The 19,412-nt window shown below is 47.3% G+C and overlaps 1 protein-coding gene across 1 annotated transcript in view; it reads left to right on the plus strand.

Moving 5' to 3' along the window:
• Window positions 1–19,412, plus strand: part of cspg4 (chondroitin sulfate proteoglycan 4) — a 215,774-nt gene that overhangs the window by 113,047 nt on the left and 83,315 nt on the right. The window lies entirely within an intron of this gene.

Consider the following 19,412-nt stretch of genomic DNA (forward strand, 5'->3'; position numbering starts at 1 on the left):
CTTTCCAAAAGCAAAGAGGCCTAGAAGCGTGGCAAATGCTAATGGCACGCATACCAGCGCGGCTAACTGCCTAAGAAAACGGGCACAGAGGCACTGAAAGAGGATTTCACCCATCTAATGAACACACTAGACTAGACAAATATCAAGATGTATCCATCTTTTGCAGAGGACAAGAAGCCTTCAGTCGACTCCTTTAGACATTAAGCACCCCCCACAGCCAAAATGGAATGATCCAAAAAATATATATATATAATAATAATAATAATAATAATAATAATAATAATAATAATAATAATAATAATTAATAATAATAATAATAATAATAATAATAATAATAATAATAATAATAATAATAATAATAATAATAATAATAATAATAATAATAATAATAATAATAATAATAATAATAATAATAATAATAATAATAATAATAATAATGATATAATAAATCAAATCAAATCAAATCAAATTTATTTATAGGGCCCGACAACACACGTTAATGTCCCCATGGGCCGTACAGGTCTTCTTTAAACAAGTCAAGAAGACAACATAACAATAAGTCAAGAACAGAACAAGAACACCATAGGGTCCAAACATTTTTTAGATGAATGCAAATAAATGAAAGAATGCAAGCACTCCCAGACATACCCCACGCGAAGGTAAGGAAAAACTCACTAAAACCTAACAATAGGGAAAAAAGCTCCACAGGCAATGTGGAGGAGAGAAACCTTAGAAGGGCCGTTCAAGGGGGGATCTCCCTTCTTAGATGTCGGTGATAGTAGTGTTGCAGACGGACAGTTGGTAAGCATGCACTCATGTGTGTAGTGAAACACAGATGAGTGCATGCAATAGCAACTGTACATTTTGAAAAATTAAAGATAGAGTTGATAGCGGATCTATTTGAAGCACAGGGGCGGCGCAAGAGGGTCACGTCCTCCCCGTCTTAGTCACGGGACATTCAGCACTCCGGTCGTTGCTCAGGGACAGCCGGAGACAGGGGGAAGGGGGGGTGGCACAGAGAGGGTCGCGAACTCCCCGACATCATCGCGGGACATCCGGCACTCCGGTCACCACTACGAAACCTCCGAAGACAGGGGGGCACGCAGAGGGGGTCGCAATCTCCCGGCCTTCGTCACGGGACGTCCAACACTCCGGTCAACACTCCAGGACAGCAAGTCATAGGAAGACAGGGAGACGGGACAGGCGTTAGACAGCTCATGAGATTGTAGTAGGCGGACATAGCAATAGATACAAGTGGTAGGCATATATGTGAATGGAGTAGATATATGAAGTAAGCGTATTATGTGAATAGAATAGAAGTACTTAACCCAGCAATGAAACCGCGTTGACTGTTAATCTGTTAACAGTCTGTTAATCAGTTGACAGGACCACGGACAGACGGCGGTGAATAACTGATCCAATGCCTCGGAGGTGCATGTAGAGCAGTCACTACAAGCTTGGCCAAGACCCCGAGGCATCCATCACCTTGGTCAGCGCCAGGAGACGGGTACTCAGAGAGAAGGGGGAGGGAGAGGGGGGGGGGGGGAGAGGGGGGGGGGGGGGAAGAGTTAGAGAGTTCCCATGTTTGTGGTGCTGCAAAGGAGCAGACATGTAGTACCCTGTAGTGCCATGTATAGTTCTTTATTTTTGTTTGCATTCGTTGACTACCAATTTTGGCCAATCAAAGTCGACTATACAAATCCTTAGTCGGGGACAGGCCTAATTACAAACAATGTGAATGAATAGCTCACTCAGCAACTACAAACTACTACTGTTAACTCTGCCAATTGTATTTATTGGGCCTCATTTATGAAATGTCCTTATGCACAAATGTGTTCTTACTCACTCATTTAGTCTTACAGATGGGAAGCAAAGCCTGGTGATTATTTGTAACTCCTTGCCCCTGGCATCTATTGTATACCTATTGTAACTGGCAATCACTCAGGAGACACGAGAGGCCAGGCTGGAAAGCAGTATGGGAGTGGATTTTCTTTTTCAAAATTCTAATTCTGATTAATATTGGCACTTGAGGGTCGCCATATCCAGCCCATTAAGACATAATTGAGGACGAACACTCTATCATTTGCTAGTAGTTTTCTACTTCCAGTTCGAATTGAAAGTGAGATGATCCAAATCTGATTGGAGGCAGGCAGGCACCATCTGGACCATTGTCCTCTAGAAATTGGAATCATCATTTTTAGATTTATAGATTTGTTCATTCCTTTTAATGTATTCATCTGTAACATATTTCATTTGGATACTCGTCAGTGCAGCTTTTGTCATAGTCAAAGCCTTTCTGTCCACGTAAGATTTCAAGGGAAATTAAATTATTACCAGCTTTTCTCTTCCTATTACTCTAAGAGTGGGTTTGCTATCCTGAGATTTGAGGAATATTTGAGGAAACTCAACAACAAAACAAACATGACTTATACATTTCAGTTATATCTCATTACTGGCAATCGCGTCTCGCTCTGCCTTCTGAGATATCATTATCTCCAGCACCTACTGTGCCACGGAAACTAAACACATGCACCCACTCAGGGCCGCCTGGGAGAAATGCGAGGCCCTGTGCGAGATTTAAAAATATGGACAATAACTCAAAACTCCCATACCTACTGGGAGAAATACAAGAATGTGAAATAAAGCCCATTTGAATTGAAGAGAGAGAGATAGATAGAGCATGTCTGTGTGTGTTAGAAAGAGAGAGATAAAGAGAGAGCATGTCTGTTTGTGTGTGTGTGTTAGAGAGAGAGCATGTATATGTGTGTTAGAAAGAGAGAGAAATATAGAGAGAGAGAGCATGTCATTTTGTGTGTTAGAGAGAGATATAGAGCATGTCTGTGTGTGTTAGAAAGAGAGAGAGAGAGAGAGAGAGAGAGAGAGAGAGAGAGAGAGAGAGAGAGAGAGAGCATGTGTGTTTGTGTCAAGTCAAGTCAAGTCAAGAGTTTTATTTGTCACGGCATACAAGTATACAATGAAATGCGGGTGGTCTTGCCCGCAATGATGTGCATTACAGTGGTACAACATATATAGAATCCAATAATAAAAAAAAAACATTGTGCAATAAACAGGTAACAGGTAACATGGTGTGACATCTAGGTATCTGTACATAGTTATTTACAGAGCATATAGGACATGCTAGGTAGCTTTAGTAGTGCAATACACTGTTCCTGTTGTTATACTAATTTAAAGTGGCCTTTCCTTTTGGCCATAAGTGTGCGTGTGTGCGGCATGAGTGTTTGCCCGCTCATGTTAAAGTGTTAAAGTGGCTGCTAGTGTGTGAGCGTGCACAGCGTGCGTGTCGTGTGTGTGCTCATGTGTGCTTGTGTGTGGATAGTTCAGTGTTCTGTGGCACTCAATGTTCATTGTTCAAGGCTCTGATGGCCTGGGGGAAGAAGCTGAGCCTAAGCCTCTCTGTCCTAGTAGCTGGGGTTCGCAGGCCTCAGCAGTTGGAACAGGCTGTTATTGGGGTGGTGGGGGTCTTTCATTATCCTGCAGGCTCTGGATTTGCACCTCTTGTTGTATAGAACCTGCAGGGGAGGTAGCGCAATACCCGTGGTACGCTCGGCTGAGCGCACCACTCTCTGTAGGGCCTTCTTGTCCTGTGCCGTGCTGTTTCCATACCAGGCAGTGATGTTTCCGGTCAAGATGCTCTCTACAGCTCCTGAGTAGAAGGACTGGAGTATCTTCCCCGATACTCTTAACTTCCTTAACTGTCTCAGGTGGTAGAGGCGCTGTTTCGCCTTCTTTACTACTGTGTCTATGTGTGTTGACCATGTCAGATCCTCTGAGATGTGGACCCCCAGGTACTTAAAGCTGCTCACCCTGTCCACGGTGTGTTAGAGAGAGAGAGCATGTCTGTGTGTGTGTGTGTGTGTTGTATGAGAGAGATAAGCAAGACAGCTAAGATGAGCCCCTAAAGTATATTACACTTTTAATGGAAGAACAAAACAGAAGGAAAAGATAACTTCACAAAGGCAACATGAATATACATAGATCCAAAAGGACAAAGATCAACACTTAAATCCAAAGAGAAGAGGGTCTATACCAGAGAAAACAAAGTAGCAAGGAGCCAACGGCCGACATCAGCTAAATAGGCTAACTGCAAATAGAGTAGCCAGGTACTGACACCAGGTACACACCGTTAGCTACAACAGCTAGCCGGCCCGTGTGGCTCAATATAACGTTAGCTACGTTAGCTAGCCGGCCCGCTTTGGCTCAATATAACATTAGCTACAACAGCTAGCCGGCCCGTTTGGCTCAATATAACGTTAGCTACGTTAGCTAGCCGGCCCGCTTGGCTCAATATAACATTAGCTACAACAGCTAGCCGGCCCGTTTGGCTCAATATAACGTTAGCTACGTTAGCTAGCCGGCCCGCTTTGGCTCAATATAACATTAGCTACAACAGCTAGCCGGCCCGTTTGGCTCAATATAACGTTAGCTACGTTAGCTAGCCGGCCCGCTTGGCTCAACATAACGTTAGCCAACATAACGTTAGCCTTAGCCACGATAGCTAGCCGGCCCGAGAGAGAGAGAGAGAGAGATATATCCACGGCGGGAATAGAATAGAGTGCATTAAAAACTCACCAAACGTCCAAGAGGATGGAGACAACCGCGTGGAGTTGACGAAGTTCATCTGCCGAACGACCGTCCTCTTCATCTTGGCATAACAATGCTGCACGCGCTCTCTCTAGGTTAGCAAACGCTAGTTAGCCTTTAGCTAAGCTAGCTACTAGCCGACATGGCTATCCCGACTGAACCACACGTTAGCACTCGATATTATAACATAGCTAAAGCTAACTAGCTGTCCCTGCCTTTAGCTAAGCCGACATGGCTAGCCTGACTGAACTGTCTAACATGCAACAACTTTCATCTTCAGATTGGCAGAGCGCGCAACGCAATTTATACAAATGGAAGTAGTGATTTCGCCGTAACGAATCATTAAAAAAATATACCGTTAACTGGAATATGTTGTTTCTTTACACATATGTTGGATTATGTAATTGGTTTGTCATGACAAACCAATATAAAATTGCGAATTAACCGGTGGCTACAACAACACACAGTAACTACATGCATCATTGTTTACAATGAACGGTGGGGCTAATCAAAAGGACTGGACACGGACAAGTTAAACTAACCTAAAGTTAGTTATTCACCAACAATCTACAGACACAAACAAACACAGAACCGGACTGTTATATTAAATTAATTGATTGCTGTTTAACGCGTCCGTGTCCAGTCCTTTCGATTAGCCCCACCGTTCATTGTAAACAATGATGCATGTAGTTACTGTGTGTTGTTGTAGCCATGTTATTGGTTTGTCATGACAAACCAATTACATAATCCAACATATGTGTAAAGAAACAACATATTCCAGTTAACGGTATATTTTTTTAATGATTCGTTACGGCGAAATCAATACTTCCATTTGTATAAATTGCGTTAAGCGGAGCTTAGTATTCCTGCCTGGCTGAGAGGCTTACCGCGGCTCATGCGCATGCGCGCGCTCGGCCAATGCGGAAAGCATACACACGACCGGGCGATGTATTGGCACGGGGGGCGGGATATTTGGATAAGCGTGGTCATCATGACTCACTGTTGGATGTTTTTCCAAGTATCCTAGTGCGCGCAGCTGATGCTAATGCTAAGATGTTTGGGGCGCCGTTCCCATGTGCCCCACCGGGGTTGTCACCACTCTTCCCTCCTCTTAACCGTTTCATTGCTGAAGGTCAATCGGTGTCTAATGTTGGGGGTTTAGCTGAGGCTTATTTACCCTTTACACGGGTGGATGGGCTGACGACGGGGCCCAGGACAGGTGTGCCATGCTTAGAGGAGCAGGTAGCATCGGTCCTTTGCCCTGGCATGGTTGAACGGTGTCCCACCCGGAAGCCAACGCCGGAGGGCGAGTCGGCCCGGCAGGTGGCTGAGTGGGCTGATGAAGCTTATACCGCCGCGGGACAGAATTTAGCAGCAACCAATAACATTGCTCAATTGGCTGCTTTTCTGTCCAAAATGCTGTCGGGTGGTGGGGCCTTAGGGCCAGCCGATGTCAAAAACATTGCACGGGTTTTTGAGGTTATTCAGCTTTTGACCCAGCCGCAAGCTATAACCGCAGGGAGGGCTAGGATGCTGTCAACGCTTGTTCACAGGTATCTTTGGTTGTGTTACGAAGGATCAGATTAAACCGAATATATATATTTACTAATTGATATATATTGCATAATATTTGTATATCGTCTGATATCCCTTGTGTATTCTTTGTACATATACACGGAATATCCCTTTACCTAGTACAGACCATAATATTTCGTTCTCCTATTGGACAGCGGTCCCTTAGGCGCCACTACCATACCCCCAAGGTCTAGTTCAAAGTCACCGCCAAAGACATGCCTGGACATGAACGGCTCTGCGCAAGAATACGAGACAGGAATAAGGCTGGTACTAGTTTGTTCACCTAACGTATAAATATGGCGCAGGTGAATACAGAAGTAGTTCGAGTTACCCAAGTGAAGCCTCACCCACGATACAACGTGCGGTGAAGTAGGGCCCGTTTGGCCCCAAATAGAGCATTGAGACCGTGTGCGAATTGATAGCTGAAGTATCAGAGTTTAACGCTGTACCGTCGAGTTCGACCTATTCTATTAATTCAGTAATAGTCTATTTATGTATAGTGTATCGTGCGGCTACCGTTCTACAGTGACCAGCATTACCAACGTTTCCTCGTACCAGCTAGTGTGCTTATCCAGGCTGGGCAGCTTAACCTGGCGCCTTCATGCGAGGAGCCCTAGACGAGGACCGTGTGGACATGTACACTGGATAACCTACCCGACGACTACATAGCCCTTTTCGGCTGGATTATATTTGCTTTGGTCCTGTAGCTGATGGAGCGGAGAATCGTCTACACCCACAATTGTGTGGGATTTACCCTGTGAGGAGCAACGTCGAGCCCGCCTCTAAGACGCCTGAGGCTGGCTAGCTTTCTTCCATGCGGAGCTGCATGCCGGAGAATAGCTGTTATTCGTCTGCGGATCAAGAGATTATTGCACTGTCTCCTGTACCTGGAGTCTCCCTATTCTTCGTTGACCCAGACCTTGCTACCGACAAATCCTCTCCCCTTGCTGGCCTACAACCGGAGGGACCCTACTAGTATCTCCCGCTGCCCTACTAGTGTACCATAGATATAATTCCTAAGATACAGGTGGTATTCATTATCTCCTGCGTAATATTACAATGGACTTACGCTCTTGACTTACTCACGCACATTCTTCGCCTTACAAGCCTTCTAAGTAAAGTAATGTAATCTACTATTATTGCTGCTAATAAATATTATTCTAACCAAGATTTGTGTGGAACCGTGTCATTGTGGAAGTGTTCATCGCATATACCTGTGTACTGTATGGCCAGTAGTAATGTACATAAGACAGTAGTGGTTTAATGATACCATACTTATTTAATACAGTCAGGGAATTGTACCCCTCAGTTACAGGTTGGAACAGTCTCCCCTTGAGGAGGAGAGGAGACTTCCCCTCCTCAGGGCTCCCCTCTCCGCAGATGGACTTTTTGGTCTGTCCGCAGGGGCGCGGGCGGTATTTGACCTGGGCTCCACACCGCCCCACACCGCGCAGCCAGAGGTGAGAGCACGGCCTCGCCAGTGGCTGCGGTGAGGCCCCCGGCCTGAGATACGGTGGGCACAAGGAAAACAGGTGATCACAAGGCCAACAGCCTCGGCGGCCGAGGGATCGGCTACATTAGATGGGCACGCCCTAAAAAAACGTTGCCATCTAGCTGTGTCTAGCACGCTCTCCGGTTACTCGCCCCCGCTACACTACGGGACACAGGGCTCTGATTTGTCCCCTTTGGCTGCGGGCCGCATTCTTCCAGTGAAGTGCAAGCGGCCCCACATTTCGCTTCTCATGGAGACAGGGGCTGACACCCAGTTGCTAGCTAGGCCTGGGTCTGTCTATGATGTCTATGACAGCTGTGCTGTCAAGCGGCTCCCACACCACACGTCCTGCGTCTGTGTTTTGTGAGCTTGGTGTTGTGTCTGTCGATGGAGCAGGGTTCTCTGTATCTAAAAATTTTGTCAGAGGGGGAACTCTAGGCCCAGGAGGTCACAGCGTGGGTTCCCCCAGCCCCGCCCTCGCCAGGCCGGGTATTACGTTAGTGCCTCCCCTGACCGGAAGACCGGCAGTGGTCAGTCAGGCACGCGTGATTTGGGTGGTAGTAATATCACTACAGGGCTACGGTGTGTAGGGACTCACCCTATCGGGTAGCGTGGGGACCACACACCTTGCATGTCCAGCTGCAGAGCAGGCTGTCCTCAGCAGTTTATGCCGGGAAAATGTTCAGCAGGGGAGCCTATGTCACCAGGGGTGATGGCCGCTCTCCCCGTATCAGGCCGGCCCTTTCTGTCGTGCGATTGAAAGGTGCGATTGCCTCGTTGGTAGAGTCAGGGTGCGCTATCCCGGCTCCGGGAAACCCTCGGTTGGCGAGTCCAGGGTTGGCAACGCACAGCGGGAGGGACCGGGCCACCTATCTACGGTTCCTGGCGGACCAGTGCCAGTTGGCTGCGGGTGCGCTTTGGGATTATCATCACGTATGGTTACAGGAGTGCCATATGTCGAAGTGGATGGAGAGAACGCTGAGGATGGGGCTTGTGTTACAGTTTGCACAACCCCACCCTCCGTTTTTGGGTTTGGTACAGACCCTTTTGTCAGGGTCCGCAGCAGTGACAACCCTGGCCGACGAGATCCAATCTCTGTTGGCGAAGCAGGCCATCGTCGTGGTCCCAAGGGAGGACGCGATGTGTGGCGTTTACTCCCGGTATTTTCTGGTGCCCAAGAAATCAGGAGGTGTCAGACCTATACTGGACCTGTCTGCGTTCAATCGGCTGATTGTGGCGAGAAGGTTCAGAATGTTGACCGTCAAACACCTGTTAAGCGCTGTCAGAGTGGGAGACTGGTTCACCTCCATAGACCTGAAGGATGCGTATTTTCACATCCCGATCTTCCCTCCTCACAGGAAATTCCTACGCTTCCTGTTTCAGGGCATAGCGTACGAGTACCAGAGGCTGCCGTTCGGCTACTCTCTGGCTCCTCGCACATTCACCAAGTGCGTGGAGACCGCGCTGGGACCTCTGCGTCGTCAGGGGATACGAATTGTATTCTACCTCGACGACATTCTGGTCCTCAGCCGGTCAGAGGAGATCGCCAGGTCTCATACCAGGCTGGTGGTGGAATTCCTCACCAGTCTGGGTTTTGCTGTGAACTGGAAGAAGAGTACTCCTCTTCCCAGTCAACAGGTGGAGTACTTGGGCTTGGTTCTAAGCTCAAGGCCCATGAGGGCAACCCTCTCAGAGCGGCGGCGAGAGGATATTCTCTGCGCGCTCAGGAGGTTCCATCCTGGCAAGACGGTTACGGCGCTGTCCGTGATGCGCCTGCTCGTTATGATGGCATCTGCTCTCCCTGTGGTCCCTCTTGGCCTCCTCTTCATGAGGAGGATACAGAGGTAGTTTTTCAGTATGAAAATAGACCTGGTGAGAGACAAGTGGAAGCGGCTGAAGGTTCCCGTGTCTGTACTGGGGGATCTCGACCACTGGGGGGGGCCTCAGGCCCTCTCCAGTGGGGTCCCCATGGGCAGCAGGCTATCACACGTCACGGTCTTCACCGACGCCTCCCTCACGGGATGGGGGGACGTGTCGGGCCGACGCAGTAGGGGGCAGCTGGCAGGACCATGCTGCCCGGTCTGCACTACATATCAATGTGTTGGAATTGAAGGCAGTCCTTCTGGTCCTCAAGCGGCTCGGCCACCTTGTGGTGGGCGAGCATGTTTTGATCAGGACGGACAACACGACGTCAGCGTCATATATCAACAGACAGGGAGGAGTACGCTCCCCCCGTCTGCACCGGGCGGCGGTCGAGCTCTGGCTATGGGCGTCTCTCAATCTGCACAGCCTGAGGGCTCTCCACATCCCCGGCAGGGAGAATGTGGGTCCAGATGTGATGTCGCGGGGCGGTCCTCACCCCGACGAGTGGGGACTACGTCCAGACATAGTCAGACAGGTCTGGGACCGATTCGGCGAGGCCACGGTGGACCTGTTTGCGAGCAGACAGTCCCACTAGTGCCCCTTGTGGTTCTCGGTCAGTCGGAAGGACAACCCCTCTCTGGGGGTGGATGCCTTCTCGATGTATCTGTGGCCGCCCGGGATTCTGTACGCGTTCCCCCCATACACCTGATAGCTCAGCTGTTGGAGCGGGTACGTCGGGAGCGCAGGACCGGGGCACGGCTGTGTGGTTCCCGGTCCTGATTCAGCTCTTGGTGGCCCCGCCGTGGCCTGTTCCGTGGTCACCGCGGGCCCTCTCTCAGGCACACGGAACGCTGTTTCTGCGTCCTGTTCTGGGGCAGCCATTGATGGTTTGGCTGCTGAAAGGGTGAATCTGGAGGGGATGTGTCTTAACCCTACTGTGGTTAACACCATCTAACTCGCGCGCTCCGTCCACTACCGCGGTTTACGCAGGTAAGTGGTGTACGTTTCAAGAGTGGTGTGAGGTTGGGGGCCTGGACCCAGTGTCTTGCCCCTTGGACTCTGTTCTTTCCTTCCTCCAGTCTATCCTGGATAGGCTGTCGGCCTCGACAGTGAGGGTATACGCCGCGGCTATATCCTCTTGTCACGTGGACTTTGAGGGCGGTACGCTGTTCAGCCACCCTCTCGTGAAACGTTTCCTGCTTGGCGCTTGGCGTCTCAAGCCTGTGGAACGTTCTCTGTCTCCGAGTTGGGACCTTCAACTGGTCCTGGGCCGGTTGTCGGAGGCCCCGTTTGAGCCTCTTGAGCAGGCGCCATTGGATCGGCTGTCCTTTAAGACTGCGTTCCTTTTGGCCATCACCTCCGCTAAGTGCGTGGGTGAGCTGTGTGCTCTCTCGGTGCGGCCTGAGTGCCTGTCTATTCGGGCCGATAGCGGTGCGACTCTGAGGCCTAATCCGGTCTTCGTGCCAAAGAATATCCGGAGCTCTTTTCACTCCAGGGATATTGTGATTCAGGCGTTTCATCCTCCTCCTCACGCTGTCCTGTCCGTGCACTGAGGGTTTACCTTAGTCGCACGCGGGGTCTCAGGGCTTCCGATCAACTGTTTGTTTGTTACGGTGGCCCTCCCATAAGGCGCTTTCCAGGCATTGCCCTTTGCTACACGTTGGCTGGACAGGTTCCCCCCGGGGGCGTCAGGGCGCACTCCACTCGTGGTGTGGCGGCCTCTGCAGCCCTGTTGGGGGGGGCCTCGGTGGAGGACATCTGTGCTGCGGCCTCCTGGTCCACCCTGAGTCCTTTCGTTAAGTTTTTACCTCATGGACATGACTGGGGGTTCTGTCTCCCAGGCAGTCCTGAGGTCCGGGATCCCGCCATCAGGTGGGCTAGCGGGAGTGTGTGGGTGTGAACCGCAGGGGCTTACGGGCCCTCAGGGGGTGCATTTGACGTGGCCCTTTATCTCAGAAGGCAGAGCGAGACGCGATTGCCAGTAATGAGATATAACGTAAGGTTATCCTATAACCCTAGTTATATGAATACTGGCTGAGCGTCTCGCTCTTCAGCGCCCTGAGGTCCCTTGGATGATTTCCGCGTATGGAATTCGAACTTGGAAGGGTGAAAGCATGACCACTTCCTGCCTATTGTAGAGGCACGCAGGAGAGTGGCGTGGTCACGTGCAAGTGGGTGCATGTGTTTAGTTTCCGTGGCACAGTAGGTGCTGGAGATAATGATATCTCAGAAGGCAGAGCGAGACGCGATTGCCAGTATTCATATAACTAGGGTTATAGGATAACCTTACGTTATTCTAGGGAGGAAGAAAAAAACGCTTTCCCAGCAGACCACTAACTACGCCATAATTACTCTCAGGCCTAATTATAAGACGGTACCAGAAATAATATCTAGCTCGCCTGACTTTGATCCTGGCGGTTGGTTGGTAGGTTGTTTCGAGAGAGGAGTACCACAGCTCACTGTGGAACTTTCCTTGGGAGAGGTTCTCTAATCTTAGTTTAGTGGTTAGTTGTCATGTAGTAGGCTATCAAATAGAATTAGAGGGGGGGGGGGGGGGCATTCTGGAACTGACATCCAGGTATCTGGTATCCAGCCATGTGAAAAGACAAAAAAAGAAAGAGTAGTTATTTGGTGGGAATAAAGGGGGGGGGGGGGGGCTACATATTTTCATGCCATTTCTTCCCAGGTGTGTTTGTTTATGAACCTAACCCTCACCATAACCCTAATCTTAACCTTACTGGTGACCTCACGCCTAAACCTAACCTCAACTGAACAAATTTATTCTGGTAATCGGGCACCATTAGTATGTCCTGAAATGACATGAGGATGTGCTGTGGGTAAAAACTCACGCATTCTGAATGGATCACGTACTGTAACCCTAGTGGAGCTACTTGGTCATATTTCATATAGCTTCTGTCTGTGTGTGTAGAACCCCCCCCCATACTCTGCTCTCTTTGCTCAACCATTCTGGAAAACCGACGGTGCACCGCCTGGGGACAAAATAAACTGGCCCAATATATTCCTATAATAGCTTTTCACGATTGTTTACACACGTTTTCTGAATCCTTGGCTCATTTTCTCAAAAGTCTAAACACAAAACCACAAACACAAAGTGCAAAACTACAAATCTCTAGCAAAAGCAAACATTGCATTCGACAAACGCTACTATGCCTGAAAATGCCTTTTGCACTTTCAGTTTTACGCTGTAGTAATGTAATAATGTATAACTACTCAAATATATATAAATAAACACACAAATGCAATACGGTAACAAAAACATTCCCAAAAATGCAGTATTTAAGAACATTTTCAATCGTTTTGTATGTAATACTTTACATATCCAATGGGAGAAAACCAGTCAAACGAAAACAGGAGACCTCACCTGTGGCCTTTTTATAGCGCTATTGCTCATTCTAAGTGAACAATAACAGTAAGCAAGTCGTGTTTCCACCTGTGAGGAGTGGGTGTTGCATATTGGTAAATAAACTTGGCATTTTGACTGGCGTCTCTTTCCAAAGAAACACAAGATATGTTTGTGTGTGCTTGTTTAACTGTGTGTAGTGTTTTGCAAAAGTGTGATTGAGAAAAATAATGCCCACAATATATGCACACAAGCCCTCCCACGCTTTAGATCATCCCCCCTCTCTCTCTCTCTCTCTCTCTCTCTCTTCTCTCTCTCTCTCTCTCTCTCTCTCTCTCTCGTCTCTCTCTCTCTCTCTCTCTCTCTCTCTCTCTCTCTCTCTCTCTCTCTCCTCTCTCTCTCTGTGTGTGTGTGTGTGTGTGTGTGTGTGTGTGTGTGTGTGTGTGTGTGTGTGTGTGTGTTGTGGTGTGTGTGTGTGTGTGTGTGTGTGTGTGTGTGTGTGCGTGCGTGCGTGCGTGTGTGTGTAGAAACATAGACATAATCGACTGCCACTCCAGAAACGTTATGCAAAGTTATCCGTATGCCGTATGGCCTTGAGTTCCCTGGGCCTTGAGTTCCCTGCTCTGGTTGACGGAGGCTGTTTTGTGTATGGACTCTGTGTACTTTCTCTGCCCCCCCCCCTTTTCTGTTATGCTCTGAGTACCCGAAAACATAGCAATTCTCCCAAATGACTACCACATTGAGAAAAAAGTCTCCAAGGCTCAGCCAGAACGAGGATTTAAAGCCGGAGCGTAATTGCCCCCCCCCCCCCCCCCCCTTCTAAATTAAAGACGGATGTGCGTGGAACTCATTATCGGACATTATTAAAAATGTCTGCGCTCAATTAATGCGAGCCGTGGTTCTTTTCACGCTTGTCGTTGCTTCTTCTTCTTCAAGCGCCACCGACTGGAGCGCGTCCCTTGTCCAACTCCGTGGGGAGCGGACGGTTTGCCTAATCGCTGAGCAGCGTGAAAGAAAAAGTAATGTTTGTGATGAACTGACATGCAGGGTGGTTCCATGAGGGTTAGGGTCAGGGTGCGGGAAAAGAGAGTCAGCCTGAATCCATAAGCAGTATGCACTTCCAATTACAGACCAGGAGACCTAATATGATGAGGCAGCTGCAAGAGCCTACTGTATACAGTATAGCCACTTTTTGGAACCTGTGTCACAGAAGTATAAAAAAAAAGTGTGCAGGGAAAACATACAGCCCTGTTCATTTATGCTAACCAGAAGTTCATGCTAACCAGAAGTTCATGCTATGCACACAGTCAAATACCAAATGTAAACCATTATATTAGAAGTCTGTACTGTATTGACCAGGAAGCCAATCACTGTCAAATCCAATCGATACAGGAAGTGGAATTTCAAAGTACTGGGGAAAAGAAAATTGCCGTGAGGGGGCTGACCTGTCCCAACCACCTAACATACTGGCAAACAATAGAATGAATTCTCTATCAACCGCAACTTCTTTTTGCATTTTGAATGAATGAAGTGAATTGAAAGGAAATTGACAGATTTAGTACACTATCAGATCAGAAAGACAGTATTGTGTTCCTTTTGAGTGACTGCGATGAGAGCCACATGTGCAACAAGCGCCATCCATTGTTTATTGTCCTATAGCAGGGTAGACTGAGCGTCTGGCTCACTTTCGCCGATCAGTAATGACACGGGAGGGATGTGGTGGTGGGGGGGGGGTGGGGGTATTTTTCCAGTAGGATGGCAACCATATGGGATCCATTAGCTACTTCCTGCTCTTTGGCGTGGAGTCCTCTCATCACTGGTTTAAAACCGGCCAGCAAATATATGTAGACAGAGGTTCAAGAATGATGAGAGTTCCTCTGACTACACTGCTCCCTGCTGCTACCTCTCTCTCTGCTGCTACCTCTCTCTCTGCTGCTACCTCTCTCTCTCTACTGTTACCTCTATCTCTGTCTCTCTCTCTAGGCTCAGGCAAAGGGTAGCATGAGTAGTGATGAAGACAATCAGGGATATTTATTATAATCAGAAACAGTTCATTAGCCAAATATCAACAATCTACCCCACAGTCCCACAATACGACAGACACACATCATACAATGACAACAGGACCACACATACTGTACAGCACACAGGAACAGTATGATAAACAAGAAACAGTTGACTATTGTATATGCATTCTCCATACATGTACACGATATATATATAGTATACAGTAGACTACCATAGGCAGTAGACATATACAGTAGTATCATTCCATATAGGCAACCCTAGGCACGCGTGCCTGCATAGGCAGTAAAAAATAAAATAAAATAAAAAATATATTATACTTTTTTTATTTTTATTTTTTAAAATATTATAATGAAATATTTTGCACTGTTGAAATCCTCCCACAGGTTATTTTTACTACCACATATTTAATTGAGACCCTTTATTTGTTTATTATTTCAATTTAGCTGGAAATACATTGCTACAACCTTTTTTTACAGTGTAGTCTTGCGATCAATCAAAACGTATTTACACGATATACCTCCCATTCACCCTCCATTCACATCCTGGTGTTCTCCTGGTGTTCTCCATTAGGCCTGTAGGTGGAGCTATGACAGCACACGTACAGTACACACACCGATGGTGTGTGATGTGTCCAAAAATGAATGGGCAAATGTGAGTGAAATGGTCGCACTGTATGCAGCTGTTTGTCTGCATTGCATCCCCCCCCCCCCCCCCCCAACTCAGATTTAGGGTTGTTACAACCATCATAATAATATTGTTAATAATAACAATAATGATGTAATAATGTAAAAATTATCATTAAAAATACCTGATTATGAGAAAGAAATATTACGATGCATGGAATATTGTTGAGGCACACTAGTTACAACAATATTTCAAACAGGCACTCCATGTCAAAAAGGTTGCTGACCCCTGCAGTAGACTATACTATACTGTATATCACTCCCCATACATTTATGTATTCCATATACATTTAGTACTATGTACATTAAACAACAGACAGTATACTATATAGTATCATTCCACATACATTTAGTACCATGTACTAACAGTGTTGACGGTGTGACATAGCTCTGGTCTGGTCGCAGCTTTAGTGGGAAGTGAAGAGAGTGTATAGGCATTTGATTCAGTGGATCACAACATCCTGTTAATGAAGCTTAGGGCTCTAGGCTTTAATGAGGCAGCTCTGAAATGTATTGGTTCCTACCTAACAGGGAGACAACAGGTGGTAGATATAAATGGAGTACTCTCCAGTCCTCGGACAGTAGAGTGCGGGGTCCCGCAAGGGAGCGTATTGGGTTCGCTCCAATAGGGAGGTGTAGTCTGACGTCACTGGTTGTTCCACCCGTATTGGGATTTATCATTGGGAAAATGGATTATCGGCTATTGTAACAATTCTGCCGCATGGAAATTGAAAAGCTTTCCATTTTGCAGAAAATGAGTTCCCTTCTATCACTAACATTATTCTTTAAGCATTTTTGGTTGAAATAAAATTAGGCGATTTCTTTTTTAGGATTAATTGCGAATATTTTCATGTTGAGCTATAGATTGTGGATGAATAAGCACAGAAAGGTACACGATGCAAATGTTAATGCTTTATTTGTTTTAAACTAGACGATTTAGAAATGGGCAATGGACAGAGGGTGGAACACGAAAAACAGCAATGACGTAACCACTACACCTCCCTATTTCTCCTGTATATTAATGACCTGAAAGCAGCTTGCTCATGTGACCTCTTTTTATATGCGGATGACTCCGCCTTACTAGTCTCATAAAGACAAACAAGTGGTTGAGCAGATATTGAGTGCAGAACTAGAGACGGTTAGTGACTGGCTGGGCTACAACAAGCTGTCCCTCCATGTACATTTACATTTATATTTAGTCATTTAGCTGACGCTTTTATCCAAAGCGACTTACAAGTTCTGTACCTTCCATGTGAGGAAGACTGTATCCATCCTATTCGGGTCAAAGGTCAGGCTCAGAAAATCGCCAGGTTTTAACATTAGAATAATACATCGAAAGTCATGGAAAAATCTAATCTACGAATTCCAATCTGGCTTCAGAACATCCCACTCCACTGACACATGCCTTTTCTATTTGAACGACCACATCAAAAGAGGTGTACGCGGGCAAATACTGCGGCATGGTCATGCTGGACCTACTGTAACTGAGGGGTACAATTCCCTGACTGTATTGTTAGATATGGTATTTAATACCACTACCTCTTGTACTTTAACTTCTGGCCATCCAGTACATGATATAAGTATGATGAACACTTTCCCACCTGATGAAACGAATCCACACAAATGTACAAATCGAATATTTAATATAGCAAAAGGTATATACAACGCTCACTTGTTTACACTTATGATTTGAAATATGCACTTGTATGGCAAATGAGTATTCGTAGGTAAATCAACATTGAATGTCCAATCTCTGGTTACGCAGGGAGTAAGTATACAACCTGGATATTTAGGAAACTATAGCGATGGTACTTAAATGATTATAGCTGGATACACTAAGGGGGGGGGGGTGTCCCGCTGGTTGTAAGACAGTAGGAGGGGGGGGTTAGAGAAGCCGCTGGCGGTATCCCATCTGGCCGACAGTTTCTTGGGAGAATTCAAAGTCTTGAACACGGTGCCCACAGAACCTCGGTCCGCAGACGAATACAGCTGGACCCTCTGGTGGACGGTAGCTGCCGGTCCACAACGGAGAGACGTGAGGCGACCTCACTGGTGTAGAGCGCCGTCTCACCTGGAGTCCTCTCCGGGGGGTAGTTCCAACACTCCGCAGTGTTGGCCGTTATCCATGGAATAATCAAAGCACCCAAAGCATAATCCAAGCCGCGGAAGGCTCGCCGTCGTCCGGGTAGAGTAATCCAATATACAGGTCCAGTCGCCCTGGCCCGGAGCTCCTCGGATGCAAGCACCACTAGGGGTCTGCCCAGCCTGGTTAAGCGTCCAGATAACGTCAGGAACGATGGGGGTACTGATAACTTTAGAACTCTAACCGAACGATGCACCATACATAAATAGACTATTATTAGCTTAATAGAATACGTCCAACTCGACGGTATAGTGCCAAACTATGACTATTCAACTATTAATTCACACGATATCTCAATGCCTATTCTGAGGCCAAGTAGGCCTTACTACACCACACGCTTCGCGTCTGTCACTCTGTTGGAGGGTAAAGAACTGGACTAAAAGGAAAGTTCTACTTTACTTGCGCCATATATATATGCGCTATGAACAAATAGTACCATTCGTATTTCGCCCGACGTATTCCTGCGCGGAACCGGGGCTTGCCACGACATGTTGGGCGGCACGATTGAACTTGAACCTAGGGGTATGGCAACCTGGCGCCAGGTTCTCGTCCAATGGTAGAATGAGACTATTATGGGCTGTTTAGTAGACTAAAGGGATATTCAGTGCATATTGTATAAGGAATATACAGGGGATATCAAATGATATACAAATACTATTTAAATATATATAAATAAATATATATATTCGGTTTAATCTGATCCTTCACAACAGCCGCCCCCTAATTAGTCCCACCTAATTAGCTAAGCAGAGACAGATTAACCGCACTGTCTACCACTCAAGGTCCGCTGTAAGGGTCAGTCAACTCACAAAGTCATGGGTTCATGGTCATCATCGATAGTATCTGGGAGTCGGGGCAGTTCTATGAGCCTCGCCACGGGTCGTGTATAAGTACGCCCTTGGACGAGTACTTCAGCTGCTCGGACCTTGCCATCGGCACCGGTGATCACTTTGCTTACGCGGCCAGCCGGCCACATAGCTCTGGGTAGTGACTGGTCAATAATCATGACGACTGTTCCTTCTGTCAAATTGTCTCTCTCTTTTACCCACTTCTGGCGGGTCTGTAGAGACGGTAGGTAGTGGAGTAGGAAGCTGCTCCAAAACTTGTCAGCTAGTACTTGACTGTACCTCCACATTCTTCGGCCGTTCGCTTCTTCAGGCCTGTACATTGTCTGGGGTAGCACGGGGTCCAGCCGCACCATTAGGAGTGTGTTGGGGGTGACTGGGTCGACATCTGCTACATCACTGGAGACGTAACCGAGGGGCTTTGAGTTCAATACTCCCTCGATCTCCGTGAGGACTGTCATTAGGACTTCCTCCGCCACAGTCTGGGCCCCAAGCACGGCGTACAGGGCTGTCTTTATAGAACGTACTTCTCGTTCCCAGGTTCCACCGAAGTGGGGTGCGTTCGGGGGATTAAACTGGAAGTCAATCTGGGATGGAGCGAGGTGGGTCTTAAGTTCTGGGCCCATAGCTTGGAAGCTCTCTCTCAGCTCTCTTTCTCCGCCTTTGAAGTTGGTCCCGTGATCAGACAACAATGTAGACGGTTTTCCTTTCCGTGATGTGAATCTTCGGAAGGCCATAAGGAATGAGTCTGTGCTCATGGTCGGAAGGAGCTCGATATGTATCGCTCTGGTGGTCATGCATTTGAATACAATACCCCACC

This window comes from Notolepis coatsorum (genome assembly GCF_963971535.1).
Source record: "Notolepis coatsorum genome assembly, chromosome: 6".
NCBI classification, from domain to species: Eukaryota; Metazoa; Chordata; class Actinopteri; order Aulopiformes; family Paralepididae; genus Notolepis; species Notolepis coatsorum.